Source organism: Narcine bancroftii, chromosome 4 (assembly GCF_036971445.1).
Source record: "Narcine bancroftii isolate sNarBan1 chromosome 4, sNarBan1.hap1, whole genome shotgun sequence".
In the NCBI taxonomy this organism is placed as follows: Eukaryota; Metazoa; Chordata; class Chondrichthyes; order Torpediniformes; family Narcinidae; genus Narcine; species Narcine bancroftii.
Genome location: NC_091472.1, coordinates 231,869,134 through 231,887,133, shown reverse-complemented (window position 1 = coordinate 231,887,133; position 18,000 = coordinate 231,869,134). Strand labels below are relative to the sequence as shown.

Below are 18,000 nucleotides of genomic sequence, written 5' to 3'. Positions count from 1 at the left end.
AAAAATGCAAACATATTGACACCATCTAAATACCAACCAAGACAAAGATCCTCCTCAAAGATAGAGGGCCTCGGGTGTTAAATAAAACACACATTGTCTGCACTCCATTTCTCATTTTATACTCTTAATTCTTTATCTGGTGGGATGGATTGTTTCTTTTCTCTTATTCATGGAAGGGGGTGTGAATTATATCTGTGCCTCATATACAGTTACCACACTTCAACGAATGTCTTTTCCATAAATTGGAGGTGACTTTCTCTAGGGGATTGCAACACCTTATTTCCATATTCCATTGAGTGATATTTAGATGGGAGTCGGGGTTCCATGTAACTTCTATACACTTCCTGGCTACTGACAAGGTGACCTTCACAAACTGAATTTGGTGTTTGGATAGTCTAAACTGTATTTTCCCAATGTCCCCTAGAATCTTGTCAAAAATCCACCTTTGTCATTTTTTCAGAGTGTCCCCCAGGTCTTCCCAGAAGGATCTCATCCTTGTACTCAACCAGGTGGAGTGGGCAAAGGTTTCTATCTCCACACTGCACCTAAAGGACATTCCTGAAATTTTTGGCTTTGACTTGTGCAATTTTGTCAGTGTGAGCAATAACTGATGCAAGAACTTATATTGCACCAGCATGTGTCTGGCATTAACAGTTCCCATCAGGCTATTCAAACACAAATCTTCCCACCATCGTTCATCAATTGTTATGCCCAAGTCTGACTCCCATCTTTCCCTTGAATAATGTAATCCCATCTTCAGGCCTTAACTTTGGATTATAGAATACATCCTAGAGATAAATTTACACACAATCCCTGTTTGAATTCAAGTCTCCTTGTCACTACAGTCAGGCAGAGTCATTGTTGGTCCAAGTTTGTCCCTTGGGAAAGATCTTAATTGCAGAAAGCAGAAGAAAGTTCTTTTCGATATTTAGTCCTCAACTACTTGAATGACATGAGGTACCCTTGATAGTAACAATCCTCGATACACCTGATCTCCTTCTGGCACCAGGTGTCCAGGATCTTTTGCCCAGAGTCATGGGTATTAAATTGTTCTGGGTCAAGGGCATTTAGGAGATAACCCCACCCTCAATCCAATACATCGATTCATTCTTTGCCACATCTGGCACACATGTTTTATTATGGGGTTATCTTTTTTTTTTAAACTAATTTGGCATTCAATTTGTGTATAATTTCTCCTGCTATCTTTTACCCTACTGCATGTAACCCAATTTGTGCCCAAGAAGGGGGGGCCTCCTCCCTAAAAAAATGAGGCAACAAACCTCACCTAGGATGGCAATAGTATGCTTTTTTAATCTGATAGTTTTATTCCCCCCAAATTTATATTCCCGTCAATTTTTCTATGGAGACTCTATACACCTTACTATTCCACAAAAGGTTTCAGACACATCCATTGAACATTTTTAAAAAGCACTGGGGTAACAAAAATGGGCAGCATTTGATAAAGATGTTGTAGTCTTGGCATCACCTTACACATACCCTCCTGGAGTCTTTTTCAACAGTAATCGTTATGGTGATGCAAAAAAATAGACAGGGATCCATTGAACCCCTCCTCCTATAGGCCTATGTCATTATTGAATGTAGATTATAAAATTATAGCAAAAACATTGGCCAATAGGTTGGCAAAACATCTGTTGAAAATAACAATCCTGGATCAGGCTGGATTTGTTCAAAAGAGGCAATCAGCAGATAACATAGCTAGATTGCTTAATTTAATACACCTGGCACAGTCAGGGGAGGACCTAGGAGTGGCCGTTTCCTTGGATGCGGAGAAGGCCTTTGATAGATTGGAGTGGGAATTTCTGTTTAAGACACTGGAGAAATTTGGGCTGGGTCAAACATTTATTAATTGGGTAAGGATATTGTATTATAAACTCCAGGCTAAAATCATCATAAACTGGTAAATGTCTCCAGTGTTCTCGCTGAATAGATCTAGTAGGCAGGGCAGCCCACTGTTCCCAGTTCTGTTTGCACTAGCTATTAAACTGCTGGCGGAAACCATTTAGTGGGATGCAGATATAAAGGGGTTCTAGTTAGGCCAGGTGGAACTCAAAATCAACCTGTTTGCTGACGAGTGTTAGTGTATTTGATGGAACCTGGGGGTGTCATTGGCCATACTGAGGATCATACTGGGTATAAGGTTAATCTGGATAAAAGCAAAATCATGCCTTTGTTGAAAGGAGATTATAGACTCTATCAATGGGAAAGGCAATTCACATGGCCACAGGAAGGCATTAAATACCTAGGGATAAGAGTGGATAAATTCCTATGCAATATATATAAATTAAATGATCTCCCTTTGCTCTGGAAGATCAAGGAGGACCTGGCTAGATGGAAAACTCTACTCATAACATTGGTGGGGAGAATTAACTGTGTCAAAATGAAAGTGATGCCAAGAGTGAGGCAAATATTCTTGATTTACTTTTTGATTTACAGCTTTCTCATAAAGGATCAATATCAATTATTTATAACAATTTGCTGGTCTTAAGAATAGGCTCACTAGTTAAGATCAAGAATGATTGGGAACAAGATTTGAATTTATCATTTTCAGATGAGGTTTGGGACTCTATTTGAAATCTGATTAATACTACCTCCTTTTGTGCACGATGTTGTTAGTTTCAATTTAAAGTAGTCCATAGAGTACATATATCTGAAGTTAAATGATCTTGTTTTTGTTCAGATACAAGTCCTCTATGTGCCAAATGTAATATTTTTGATGCTTCGTTGATTCACATGTCTGGATTTTCCCAAGTTTAGAAAAATTTTGGAAAGACATCTAAACTTTATCAGTGATTCTCAAGGTCAAATTAGAACCTTGCCCTTTAATTGCTTTATTTGGATCCTTTCAAGATTATGATGTTTTACTGACTCCAACTCAAAACCGAATTTTATCTTTTATTTCATTGGTAGCCAGATATGCAATTTGGATTAAATGGAAAGACAGTACACTATCTACAAGTGTGCACGTACACACACACACACACACACACACACACACACACACACACACAATTGTTGTGATATCGTGTCTTATCAAAGCCAAGAAAAAAATAGATATGCTATTAAATATTCAAATATTAACTTCCAAAATATGTGAGGCCCATTTATGGACTATTATAACCTATAACCTAAAGAATTAAACTTTAGATGCTTTGGTGCTGTGCTGTCTGGTTCAGGGTTAGTGTCTCTTGATTCCCATGTACCTTATTTTTTAACCTTGCTTAATGGAAGGGATTTTGATTTATAAGGTGTTTTTTTCTTCCTGTTTTTGTTTGGGATTTTCTTTTGTTTTTTTTTCTTTTGATTTTGATAATATAATAGATTGTAGCAGTTATGTAGCGGGCCGAGCGGGTGCAAAGCGTGGTATGGCAAACCATCACCGAAGCGGTTCTTCGGCGGGCGTATGGAACCATAAGACAGACAGCTGGATACTTACCCATTTAATGGACCGCATGCACGCAGTGCTGCACGCCAAGTAATGGCATATTGGTTTACGGAGTTTCTGTTCAACTGTGAATAATATAAGCATTGATAAAATTATTATAGGAGGAGAAGAGAAGAAAAAGGAATTGTAAAACTTTTGTTGTTAAATATTTTATTGTTATTATTGTGCTCTGGATTTTCTTATTATAACAATATTGTATAATTTTTCTTTTTTTTAATCTTGTAGTGCATTGTATAATTGTTCTGTTCAATTATTTATATTGTAAAACACCAATAAAAATATTTTAAAAAGAAAGTAAGAGTAAATGTTCTCTGAAGTTACACAATAACTTTGGTTAAGATGGGAACAAATATTCAGCCAGCGGAGTGCTTGGTCATGCTTTGCTCATAACAGCTGTTTGAATAAAGTTTGGTTTGAATAAACTGGCATTGCCCAGGATAAAGAGCTAGTTGATGCCACTCATTGGGTGTCTCTCTTAAAGTGTCTCCTTATCCCTGTTTAGTAAGAGTCACTCTGGTCAGAAGCTTTATCTATAAACCTGGGGTGTGGGGGGAGGGGTGTTAATTATTTACAATTATAATTCATCTTTATTATAATATAATTTGTCTTTCAGGCAGCTCCATGGAAGGGGAGGAACCTACAGTTAAATGTTTTCAAAGAATGTGACTGAAAATAAAGTAAAAAGGTTTAATGTTTATATATTCATGCAAGTGAAGTTTGTTCAGTGTAAGTACAGTATTTTTATCTTTTGTTTTTTAAACTGTTTATTCTTTAGGCAGGTGTATTAGGTAAGCAACGCAAGAGTAAGACTCAAGCAATCAGAAAAGACACTTGTGTAGCATCTACGAAACCCCACAGGTGCCGGATACCAGGGGTTTTACTGTATTAGGTTGTGGACTGTAGAAATTTGTCTTCTCTTTCCCCTTTGGCCATCTCTTTATCCAATCAATATTGGATAGTAGATATTCTCCCAATTGTTGCTTTAACTCACTCCTCAAATTTGACAGTACATTTTCCTCCACCTTTAGATTTTGTAGACTGTCTATTAATGCGATGATCATTTATTATCTTTTATCACTATTCGTATGGATTTTCTTAAAGCTGCTTCCCATTTTTTCCACTACCATTATGTTATCCCTCAAAAATACCAGTGCTCCACACATCTATTTTTCCCTGTCTTTTTTAAGCATATGTATTGTTTAATTCTTACTGTAATTAAGTCGAAGTCATTCCTATTATGTCTGGCTCTTGCCAACATATAATTGCCTCCAGCTTCTCTGGTTTATTACAGACACTTTGTGCATTGCTGTGCAGACAGATTAATTCAGTTTTAACAGGATTTCCTTGCATTTTATATAATCATCCCTTCTAAGTTTCTGTTCTTCTGCAGTCAATGTCCTCCCTCACTTTATTCTTTGCTAATGTCACTTTTTTATGCTTTAAAAAAAACATAATTAGATGTCTCATGTTTCTTGCAGACTCCTCTCACCTTTGTATGAGTTTGAATCTTTACCACTTCCTGACTTATTTGTTTTGCAAAGATAAAGTGATGTGAAATATGTTGGACCAGTGCCTCTTTCCTGTCCCTTTGGCTGTTCGACAGTATGTGAACCTACAGGACCTCCTTCTCAGCCTCTTGTTGCTCCCCTCTAATCTACCAAATAATTACTTCTTTCTTATTGCTAAATCTATGGTTTGTACTGGCATATGACTGTATTCTGGATAAAAGTGTTCAGAAATTCCTCCCTCTTTTACATTTTGGAGGAGTTCAATGATTCTGATTAGAGAGTTTTGAGATGAAGACATTTCTTGCTTAGGACATACTTATCATTTTCAAGCTCCCATATGTTTATATTGAGACTTTTCATCTCTTAGACTGGCTCTGTGTATTAAATTATTATTTTTATTTATATTTAAATTGCAAAATTAGTTATGAACTTAAAAATATTGTGTATGACTTATGGACAAATCAAAGTGTCTCACCATTATCCGGGATTCTGAACTCCGGCAACCTCCAAAAACCAGCACTTTTATCGGTAGATGTACACGTAAGTAATGTTAATTTCCCGTAATAAATTCTCCTTTTTCAGTTCTGTTTATTCTTCATGCAGATGTTACAGTCCCAGCTGCTACTGAGACTTTAGCACTTCAGAACAAATCTCTCTCTCTGAGAAAAAAACTGTTTAACTCTCTCTGCTTGCGAAAACCACATGACCCTCTTAGAACAGCAAGCTGCACTCCCAGACAGCCTGCGGCTCCGATCTCTTTCATCTGTTGCTTTTCAAAACATCAATCCATTTGTGAAGTCTCTTGGGCACTCCCCAAATTTTTGCAAAGTCCCCCAGGAGCCATCCTGTCTGACTTGAGCAGAGCTCCAGTATTTTAAATGAGATCTGTTTTGAAGTGTTTGTATGCGACCTACTCTAAAAAACCTGCCCTAATTTATCTCCCAGAAACATATCTATGAACAATACAAACACAACGTAATCTGTCACAATTGGCATCCCTGTTGATTGGAAGCCATAGGTATCTATACAATGAATGAGTGCAATCCCCATTCTTGGTTTTGGGTTCTGGCCAATTGCCCTCCTGCTATGTTATTTCCTCTCTCTCTGTTAGTGTACATCTATGTAAATGAAGGCACATGTTTCTGTCAACACAAAGAGTTGGCTCTATGCAAGTGGCAGCAATTCAGCATTCAGTGGTGAAGACGGGCACAAAGCCAGCGATCCACAGGAACAATTACAATGACAATAATATTACAGGCTAGAAGCGTGGGAGGAGGGGCAGAACAAGCCTTGAGCAAAATGTCATCTTTCACAGTTCTAATCAAGAACAAGCAGATGTGTTTTCAATCTATTTTAACAATGCTGTAAAACACATATCTTCAAATTAAACATGCACATCAATGGTGTAACAATATTTGGATGATCCTTTACCTATCAATTATTTTTTTGTATAATATGGGTACAGTCTGCAGGTGTTGACGGACTGAGTGAATATAAATTATTAATTGACTCCAATAATAATCATTCCTTTATTAAAAGAAACATTATTATATTCTTTAGCAGAGTAAATTGTAAAAGAATTGATTAAAGAGCCATTACATTTTAAAAAAAAATAATGCTCCATGTTGAGGCACACAAGTGGGCATGAATCAGTGAATGAAACTGATATTATTAAAAATACAAAAATTCTGGAAAAAGTCAGCAGGTTATGCAATGTCCGGCAGACAGAACGAGGGTGTAATAGCGGGAATATCCTAGAAGCAACCCATTTCAGTTCCCTGCTCCATTCCCATGCTCATTCACTACCAGATTGAGACCATCTGCAAAATGGAGGAAAAACACCTCACTATCTGGGCACTCTCTATCCAGATGGCATTAACATCATCTTCTCCAGTTTGCATTAGCCCCCACTCCCATCCCCCCTCTACCTCTATATATCCTTTCCTTTAGCCCTGTCTCTCTCTTTTATCTTTTCCTTTCCTTTTGCTCATTTTCTTCAGCTCTACATTTACAGAGACACCTCCCCCTGATCACTTCTCACCTTTCCTCCTCCTATCCATGTCTAATTATGGTCATTTACCTGTTGGCCTGATCCCCAACCCTTTCTTTCTTTATCCCCCAGCCTTTTTATTCAGACATCTGTCGGCTTTTTGCTCATACCTAGAAGAAGGGCTCAGGCCTGAAATGTTAGTTATATAACTTTACTTCCTATGGACGCTACGAGACCTACTGAATCCTCCAGCACTTTTGTGTTTCATATCAGCTGATATTACAAACAGTAGTTGGTTTAAACACCAGCCAAACAAGTAAAGATTTTGCTTGCCCATTTCTTCATTATTGAGGAGCAGGGCAGTGAAGGAGTGGAGACTTGGGACTTTGGCTCGAGGGACTTCATCAAAAAGGAGCTCCCTGTGTGGTAAGGTGTCCTTTTTGGTTGGTCTTTTAGTATTATTTGTTTAGTTTTTCTTTTAAATAACCTATATATATTAAGAAAGGAGGTAATGGAGTCAGCTGGGGTAGTCAAGTGCTCCAATTGTGCGATGTGGGAAGTCAGAGACAGCACAGCTCTTCCTGATGACTACACCTGCAAAAGGTGCATCCAATTGCAACTCATGAGCGACCGTGTTAGGGAGCTTGAGTTGCAATTGGATGAACTGAGGATCATAAGGGAAGCAGAGGCAGTGATAGAGAGGAGTTACAGGGAGACAGTCACCCCTAGAAGGCAGGAGTCAGGGAATTGGGTGACTGTAGGGAAACGAGGGAGAGTGCCAGTGCAGAGTACCCCTGTGGAAGTGCCCCTCAGCAACATGTATTCAGCATTGGATACTGCTGGGGGGAACAGCCTATCAGGGACGAGTCGTGGGGGTCAGGTCTCTGGCACAGGGGCTGCCCCTGAGGCACAGAAGGGAAGGAGGGATAAGAACAGGTTAATTGTGGTTGGGAACTCACTTGTCAGAGGGACAGATAGGAGGTTTGTTGGACGAGATCGGGGATCCAGGTTGGTCTGTTGCCTCCCTGGTGCTGGGGTCAGGGATGTCTGTGATTGAGTTCATAGAATTCTGCAAGGGGAAGGTGAGCAGCCAGAAGTTGTGGTCCATGTGGGGACCAATGACTTAGTTAGAAGTGGGGATGAGGTCCTGAAACAGGAATACATAGAATTAGGCAGGAAGTTAAAAAACAGGACCTCTAAGGTAGTAATTTCTGGATTGCTGCCGGTGCCACATGCTGGAGAGGGTAGTAATAGGAGGATGTGGAGGATGAATGCTTGGCTAAACAGCTGGTGCAGGGGGCAGGGGATAAGATTTTTGGATCATTGGGATCTCTTCTGGGGAAAGTCAGATCTGTACAAAAGGGACAGACTCCACTTGAACTGGAGGGGGACCAATATCCTGGCAAGCAGATTTGCTGGAGCTGTGGGGGAAGGTTTAAAGTAGTTTGGCAGGGGAGTGGGGAGCAGAGTTTGCGAGCAGTGTCTAGGGTGTATGGCCACCTAGTTAAGAATGATAAAGATAACAAAGGAAGGATGGAGGTTAAGGTAAAAGGTAGAATAGGGAATATATGTGAGGGTCATTCTCTGAAATGCATGTACTTTAATGCAAGAAGCATAGTGAACAAGGTAGATGAGCTTAGAGCATGGATTGGCACTTGGAATCATGATGTTGTGGCAATTAGTGAGACCTGGTTACAGGAGGGTCAGGACTGGCAACTAAATATTCCAGAATACAAATGTTTTAGATGTGATAGAACAGGGGGTAAAAAAAAAAGGGGGAGGAGTTGCTCTGCTTGTTAAGGAGGACATTACTGCCGTGAGGTGGCAGGATGGTTTGGAGGGATTGTCCAGTGAGGCTGTTTGGGTGGAATTGAGGGGTGAAGGAGGCATGAGGGCACTAATAGGAGTGTATTATAGACCACCAAGTGGGCCAAGAAAATTGGAAGAACAAATTTGTAAGGAGATAACATATATGTGTAATAAATATAAGGTAGTGATCATGGGAGATTTTAACTTCCCTCACATTGATTGGGATACCCATACAGTAAGAGGACAAGATGGGCTAGAGTTTGTCAAATGTGTACAAGATAGTTTTCTTAATCAATACGTAGAGGAACCAACTCGGGACAGTGTAATACTGGATCTCCTGTTAGGGAACGAGATAGGTCAGGTGTCTGAGGTTAATGTTGGAGAACAAATTGGGTTGAGTGATCACAACTCTATTAGTTTTAGGGTAGTTTTAGGGAAGAGCAAAGAAGGGCCTAAAGTTGAGGTTCTGGATTGGAGAAAAGCAAATTTCGAAGGAATAAGAATGGATTTAGGGAGTATTGAGTGGGACATGATTTTTTCAGGAAAGGATGTAAATGAAAAATGGAAAATATTCAAAGAAGAAATTTTGAGAGTACAGAGTAGATACATCCCAGTGAGGATCAAAGGAAAGGCTGGAAGTCATAGGGAGCCTTGGTTTTCAAGGAATATTAGAAATTTGGTTAGGAGAAAGAGGAAGGTGTACAAGAGGTATAAACAGCAGGGTGATGAGAAATTGAAAGAGGACTACAAGGAGACCTATGAGTCTGACGTCTGTGGTGGGTAAGTTGATGGAAAGTGTTCTGAGGGATGGCATTTACAAATATTTGGAAGAACAGGGATTGATAGGTAGTAGTCAGCATGGTTTTGTCAGGGGTAGATCATGCTTAACAAACCATATAGAGTTTTTCGAGGGGGGTTACAAAAAAGATTGATGAAGGGAAGACTGTGGATGTTGTCTATTTAGACTTTAGTAAAGCTTTAGACAAAGTTCCCCACAGGAGGTTAGGAAAAAAGGTGGAGGCATTATGTATAAATAAGGAGGTAGTGAAATGGATTCAGCAGTGGTTGGATGGGAGGTGTCAGAGAGTACTGGTAGAAAATTGTTTGTCAAATTGGAGGCCGGTGACTAGTAGAGTTCCTCAGGGATCGGTCCTGGGTCCACTATTGTTTATTTTATATATATTAATGATCTGGAAGAAGGGGTGGTGAATTGGATAAGTAAGTTTGCAGACGATACAAAGATTGGTGGTAGTGTGGACAGTGAGGAAGATTACCGTAGCTTAAAAAGAGATATAGGAAAGCTAGAGGAGTGGGCTGAGAAATAGCTGATGGAATTTAATACGGAAAAGTGTGAAGTGTTGCATTTTGGAAAGGCAAATCTAAATAGGTCATATACATTGAATGGTAGACAATTGAGGAGTGAAGAGCAACAAAGGGATTTAGGAGTTATGGTAAATAGTACCCTCAAAGTTGATATTCAGGTAGATAGAGTGCTGAAGAAGGCATTTGAAATGTTGGCCTTCATAAATCGGAGTATTGAATTCAAGAGTTGGGATGTTATGATGAAATTGTACAAAGCATTGGTGAGGCCAAATTTGGAATACTGTGTGCAGTTTTGGTCACCAAATTATAGGAAGGATATAAACAAACTAGAGAGAATGCAGAGAAGGTTCACGAGAATGTTGACAGGATGTCAGGGTTTGAGTTACAGAGAAAGGTTGAGCAGCCTGAGGCTTTTTTCTCTGGAGTGTAGAAGATTGAGGGGGGATTTTATGGAGGTGTTCAAGATTTTAAAAGGGACAGAGAGCGTCAATGTGGATAGGCTTTTTCAATTAAGAGTGGGGTATATTCAAACCAGAGGCCATGGTTTGAGATTGCAGGGGGAAAATTATAAGGGGAACATGAGGGGAAATTTCTTCACACAAAGGGTGGTTGGGATGTGGAATAAGCTTCTGGCAGAGGTGGTTGAAGCAAGGACATTATTTACATTTAAGGAAAGAATGGATAATTACATGGAGGGGAGAGGATTGGAGGGGTATGGACCAGATGCTGGTCAATGGGACTAGGAGGGTGGGAATTTGTTCCGCATGGACTAGTAGGGCCAAACTGGCCTGTTCTGTGCTGTACATGGTTATATGGTAAAGTCATCTGATTGTGACTTTTAGTTCCATTGGCTCTTTCTATTCCAGGAATTTTATCAAATCATCTAAACTATTTGAACATTGCACCAGATTTAGTAATTTTAGGCTCCTTGTGCTTTATAAAAACATGCATTAATATAAACTGTTGCTTTCCAGTAATTTGTGAATATTACCCTTAATTTACTGGTTTAATTCTTCTCGTGGCCATGCAAAAGTATCAGATCTATTAAGAATTTTAAAAAATCAAGGCCTTTCAATGGAATAGTTTTGCAAGTTGAGCAAAGTAAATCAGAAATGTACTTTGTTATTTTCTGCACACCTAACATCATTCTGAAAAACAGGCACTAATTTCCTAGAATTTTTAACGATATAGATGAGAGATTGTAAAATGACAACAGATGATTTAAAAATAAATGAGACTTAGAGAATTTTATTGTAACCTTTTTACCTCTGTATTTAATAATTTCGGAATTCCTCGATGGGTTGAATTTACCTGTGCTTTTTCAATACAGACGTGCAAGTCTGAAGAAACATATTTTGCAGGAGGATATAGCTATGGCTATTTCCTCATTACAATCTGGTAAATCTCCAGTACCAGACTGTTTTCCTGTTGAATTTTATAAATAATTCTCCAAATGACTCATACCCAACTTAAGCTTGTTGTTGGCCGACTCATTTAAAGATGACAAGCTTCCCTTATCATTTAATGTATTTCTCTTATTCTAAAAGAATGGAAAGAGTCAACAAAATATATATATCATAGACCTATCTCATTACTTAATGTTGATATGAAGATTCTATCTAAGGTTTTAACACATAGATTAGAAAATATACTACAAATAATTATAGACTCTGACCAAACTGGTCTTATTATAACATACATCGACTATTGAATATTCTATATTTTCCCTAACCCAGCTATAGAATGTGTTCTTTCATTAAATGTTGAGAAAGTGTTTGAGCAGGTGGAATGGGAATACCTCTTTGCTATCTTAGGAGAAATTAATTTTGTTCCAGACTTCATTAAATGGATTAAATCATTGCATTCATGCCCTACAGCTTCAATTTTCTCTAATTTACAACAATTTAAAATGTTTAGGCTTAATAGAGGAACCCAGCAAGATTGCCCGTTAAGTCCTTTGCTTTTTGAAATAATACTGGAACTATTAACTGTTGCTGTCTGACACTAGAGAGAAATTAAAGGTATAACTAGATGTGGAATTGAACATGAAGAATCTCTATGTAGATGATTTATCGCTTTTTATTTCAAATCCTGAGGTTTCTATACCAAATGTATTAAATTGGCAAATTTTGTCAGTTTTCAGATTATAAATTAAATTTACATAGGAGTGAACTTTTAACCTCAAAGGTTTCTTTTGCAAGCTATTATAATTTTCCTTTTAAAATAGTGAAAGATCAATTCCAATATTTAGCAATTATAATTATGAAAAGTTACAAAAAATTAGTGAAAGAGAATTTTTTGGTATTACTTAAGATTAAATTACTATTATCCAGATGGTTGCCCTTACCTATTACAAGGATGTGTCATATTAATTCAATTAAAATGAATGTTACCTAAATTTCTGTATCTTTTTCAAGCTTTACAAATTTTAAATCTTAAATCCTTTTTTTAGCTCATTACATACGGTTATTTCTACTTACATATGGCAGGGGAAAAAACACAAATAAATAAAACCCATCTAAAAGGAATGGAGGATTATCACTTCCAGATTTTTGATTTTATTATTGGGCAATTAACATGTGTAATTTACTTTTATTGTTACATTTGGATAAGTCAGTGAATCGCCCCTCGAGGGAAGAAATGGAACTGAAGTTTTAAAAAAAACTTCAATGTTGTCAATTTTACGATTTTACGATTTTTTTTTTACCATTTTCCTTTCCTAAACTGATACATAATCTGTTAATGAGAAATAGGTTAAGATTATGGTCTTAATTTAAAAAATTCTTTGGGTTTAATAGTTTTTCTCTGGCTAGTCCAATTATAGATAATGATCTTTTTTAGCTGTCTCTGCTGGACGTAGGCTTCAAGGAATGGTATAGACTAGATATCCAAAGTTATAACAATCTTTTTATTCAAGATAATATTGCCTCTTTTGAACTATTATTAGCCAAATGTAATCTTTCTAAAATACATTTTTTTAGATAGTTACAAGTTAGACATTTTGTTCAGTCCAAGGTTTCTGATTTTCCTTGAATCTCAAATACTAATATTCTTGATATATTCTTGATATATTTTTTAACTTGCGTTTTTTTCATGGTTGATTAATATATATTTCTTTTTCTTTGGCTTGGCTTTGCGGACGAAGATTTATGGAGGGGGTAAATGTCCACGTCAGCTGCAGGCTCGTTTGTGGCTGACAAGTCCGATGCGGGACAGGCAGACACGGTTGCAACAGTTGCAGGGGAAAATTGCTTGGTTGGGGTTGGGTGTTGGGTTTTTCCTCCTTTGTCTTTTGTCAGTGAGGTGGGCTCTGCGGTCTTCTTCAAAGGAGGTTGCTGCCCGCCAACTGTGAGGCGCCAAGATGCACGGTTTGAGGCGATATCAGCCCACTGGCGGTGGTCAATGTGGCAGGCACCAAGAGATTTCTTTAGGCAGTCCTTGTACCTCTTCTTTGGTGCACCTCTGTCACAGTGGCCAGTGGAGAGCTCGCCATATAACACGATCTTGGGAAGGCGATGGTCCTCCATTCTGGAGACGTGACCCACCCAGCGCAGCTGGATCTTCAGCAGCATGGACTCGATGCTGTCGGCCTCTGCCATCTCGAGTACTTCGACGTTAGGGATGAAGGCGCTCCAATGAATGTTGAGGATGGAGCGGAGACAACGCTGGTGGAAGCGTTCTAGGAGCCGTAGGTGATGCGGGTAGAGGACCCATGATTTGGAGCCGAACAGGAGTGTGGGTATGACAACGGCTCTGTATACGCTTATCTTTGTGAGGTTTTTCAGTTGGTTGTTTTTCCAGACTCTTTTGTGTAGTCTTCCAAAGGCGCTATTTGCCTTGGCGAGTCTGTGGTCTATCTCGTTATCGATCCTTGCATCTGATGAAATGGTGCAGCCGAGATAGGTAAACTGGTTGACCGTTTTGAGTTTTGTGTGCCCGATGGAGATGTGGGGGGGCTGGTAGTCATGGTGGGGAGCTGGCTGATGGAGGACCTCAGTTTTCTTCAGGCTGACTTCCAGGCCAAACATTTTGGCAGTTTCCGCAAAACAGGACGTCAAGCGCTGAAGAGCTGGCTCTGAATGATTTAAGATCAGCCTCAATAGCTGGGATTAAGTACAATTGGGAACAAGATTTGATCATAACATTTTCAAATGAAGATTGGTACTCTACTCTCAGCTTGATTAATGATTCTTCATTTTGTGCAAGGCATTGCTTATTACAATTTAAGGAGGTACATAGAACACATATGTCCAAACTTAAATTATCTCATCTTTATGTGGATATTGATCCACTATGTGAGAAGTGTAAAATATTTGAAGCGTCACTGATCCATATGTTTTTGGAGTGCCCAAATTTAGAGATTTGGAAATAAGTTTTCCAAACTTTATCAACCATTTGTAAGATTAATTATAAAACCATGTCCATTAATTGTTTTGTTTGTTTTTTCACATGAGCCAGATCTACTTCTGTCTGCATTGTTGGAGAAAGTATCAGTCTTTACCATGCTGATAGCCAGATGAGCAATTTTATTGAAATGGAAAAATGACTCTTCACCTACCCATACACAGTGGTTATAATGTAATGCCCTATTTAAGCTTGGAGAAAATTAGATACAACATTTAAAGATAGAAACTTTCAATTTCTAAAGATGTGGGACCCATTCATAGAATACTATCACGATTGGAAGAATTTTGAATGTTCCGGAGATTCTCTGTCTGATGACTGGAGGTCACTATCCGTCCACAATTTCCCTTTATTTTTTACAAAGGTTACCTCGATAAGAGGGATTAGATTTAGTTTTTAGGTTTTTTTAATTCATTTGTTTTTCTTTTTATCAATTTTTATTTGTCTTAACTTGGCAAATATGGGTTTAACATGATTATCATAGATTCATTCAATTACATGTTTCTTATGTGGATCAAGGAACTGTGAATTTAGTTCCATTAATTTTTTTTCTTTTTGGCTTGTAGGTGTTTTCCTTAAAATTTTGTATGCAAGTTTATATGTTAAACTCAATAAAAATATTTTTTTTAAAAAGAAAAGAAATGGTGATGAGTGGATGGGGGACAGATGGGAAAAGGAAGGTGTGGGGATATGGAACCAACAGGAGGATTCTGTTAGTTTTGGGCAGTTGGAAAGAAGGGAATGTATGAAAGGTGGTGGGATCAAATTCTATCTGATGGAAGTGTCAGAGAATGATGTTCTGGCTGTAGAGGCTGGAAGGGTGAAAAGTAAGGTCCAAAGGAATGTCACCTCTGTTCTGCTGAGGGAGAGGCAGGTGAGAGCAGAAGAGCGGGAAATAAAGAAGATACTGATGAGGGATGTATCAGCCACAGCAGAGGGAAGTCACATTACCTGTAAAAGGAGAACATATCAGATGTCCTGGAATAGAAAGTCTCATCTCAAGAACAGAAAAATGAAGTTGATGACATTGATGAGTTCCATACAGATTCAGGAGGCAGCATCAATGCAGTTGTCAATATAGTGGAGAAAGATTTGGAGAATTGGCCAGAGTAGGTTTGGAACAAGGACTGCCCCAAGTAGCCAACAAAAAGGCAGGCATAGCAAAGGAGAAGTTCTTCAGTGTAAGAACAAGTTTGCCAGGTGGAGGAGACTGTTGGTGGAGAGGAACTGGTTGGATCTTTGTTCCAGAACAAAGCAGAGGGCCTTAATGCCTTTCTCATGGGAAGTGGAAGTTCATAGGGATTGGAATATGAAGGTATTGGGGCCAGGGAATTAGAAATTGCTAAAATAGTGGAGAGCATGTTAGGTATCCCAGATGTTGGGAGGAAGGGACTGGATAAGGAGGACAAGATAGGGAAGTTTAGTGACCAGAAGGAAGGAAAAATGATGAACTTATCTTAGATAGGAGGTAAAAAGACAGGGTTGGAGCATGATCAGGTTGGAGGTTGAGGTAGGGAAATCAGAAGCAATAAGATCTATGATTAAATAGGAAACGATGGTGTCATGGTCGTTGGTGAGGTCATGTTCCAAGGAAAGTATGAGGAGGTGTCTGAGAGCTGCCATCTAACCTCTGCAAAGTAGACTTTACTCCTTTGAGTTAATTCTTTATCTCAATCATCATAAAATTCACATACAAAAGATACCCACTCTTAGCAACAAGGTTGAGAAGTAATTCTGTAGAATGTTGCATGTATCTTTATTTATACATACGCAAAACCTGTATGTGTGCAAGCACTTCTTTACAACCTTTTCAATTGCCTTTCCTATTACCATGTATACAATGAAGACTGCCAGATTGCCGATGTTATTTTGTAAGAACTTCATTGCACCCCTGAGCCCAGACTAATTCAGTCGCCTCAGAAAACCACCAATAAGAGATTGTAACTACATTGAGTGCAGTTGGAATTGTGCTCATTGGAATTTAGAATGTAAGCATAGAGTTCAGGGCAGCATATTTGATTCTAACATGATGATTGAATTGTGGCTGCACATCTTACTTCAAATATTTCCTGTTCTCTAACCATGTTTGACCTGTGAAATAAAATTCATATCAACTCTTCACGTGGACTACCATGGAAGATTGACTATATTCTTGTTAAAAATCTCTTTATTGACAACTCTTGTTTCATTTGATTTGACTCTTAATCACATTTTTATATGTACTGGTATATCTCTTTCTCTTTGGCTTGGCTTCGCGGACGAAGATTTATGGAGGGGGTAAAAAGTCCACGTTAGCTGCAGGCTCGTTTGTGGCTGACAAGTCCGATGCGGGACAGGCAGACACGATTGCAGCGGTTGCAGGGGAAAATTGGTTGGTTGGGGTTGGGTGTTGGGTTTTTCCTCCTTTGCCTTTTGTCAGTGAGGTGGGCTCTGCGGTCTTCTTCAAAGGAGGTTGCTGCCCGCCAAACTGTGAGGCGCCAAGATGCACGGTTTGAGGCGTTTTCAGCCCACTGGCGGTGGTCAATGTGGCAGGCACCAAGAGATTTCTTTAGGCAGTCCTTGTACCTTTTCTTTGGTGCACCTCTCTCACGGTGGCCAGTGGAGAGCTCGCCATATAACACGATCTTGGGAGGGCGATGGTCCTCCATTCTGGAGACGTGACCCATCCAGCGCAGCTGGATCTTCAGCAGCGTGGACTCGATGCTGTCGACCTCTGCCATCTCGAATACTTCGACGTTAGGGATGTAAGCGCTCCAATGGATGTTGAGGATGGAGCGGAGACAACGCTGGTGGAAGCGTTCTAGGAGCCGTAGGTGGTGCCGGTAGAGGACCCATGATTCGGAGCCGAACAGGAGTGTGGGTATGACAACGGCTCTGTATATGCTTATCTTTGTGAGGTTTTTCAGTTGGTTGTTTTTCCAGACTCTTTTGTGTAGTCTTCCAAAGGCGCTATTTGTCTTGGCGAGTCTGTTGTCTATCTCATTGTCGATCCTTGCATCTGATGAAATGGTGCAGCCGAGATAGGTAAACTGGTTGACCGTTTTGAGTTTTGTGTGCCCGATGGAGATGTGGGGGGGCTGGTAATCATGGTGGGGAGCTGGCTGATGGAGTACTCAGATGGAGTACTGGTATATATTATTATGTCAAATATACTCTCAATGTAAAAAATTAAAATGGGACATTGCAATGTAAACTATTGTTTAAAATAGGGCATTTCCAGGTAACTGTTTATTGGTTAATTCATTGAATTACTAAAAACTCTTTTTCAGAAAAAAAATCTACCATCTCTGTAGATCATGATAAAGCAAGCCATTCAATCTGTTGTGCATGTCTTGGTGTTCTGACTCTGTTTGAATTCACCAATTAATCTCACTCCTCCAGTGATTATCTCTCTCAAATAAGATTTTAAGCATAATATATCATTAAAAATGTATTATTCACATTTTTAAGCTTCAGGAATTTAGATATATGAAGGATTACCAGAGCTGTGCAGTCAATGGATG

General features: G+C 39.0%; 1 long non-coding RNA gene across 2 annotated transcripts in view; it reads left to right on the top strand.

The window, feature by feature from the left end:
- The window catches only part of LOC138761708 (uncharacterized), a 164,655-nt gene that overhangs the window by 51,343 nt on the left and 95,312 nt on the right, over nucleotides 1-18,000 (top strand). For both annotated transcript variants that reach the window (XR_011356443.1, XR_011356442.1), the window contains exon 3: nucleotides 4,081-4,189. This is a non-coding gene — a long non-coding RNA (uncharacterized lncRNA). The remainder of the gene's footprint in view (nucleotides 1-4,080; nucleotides 4,190-18,000) is intronic.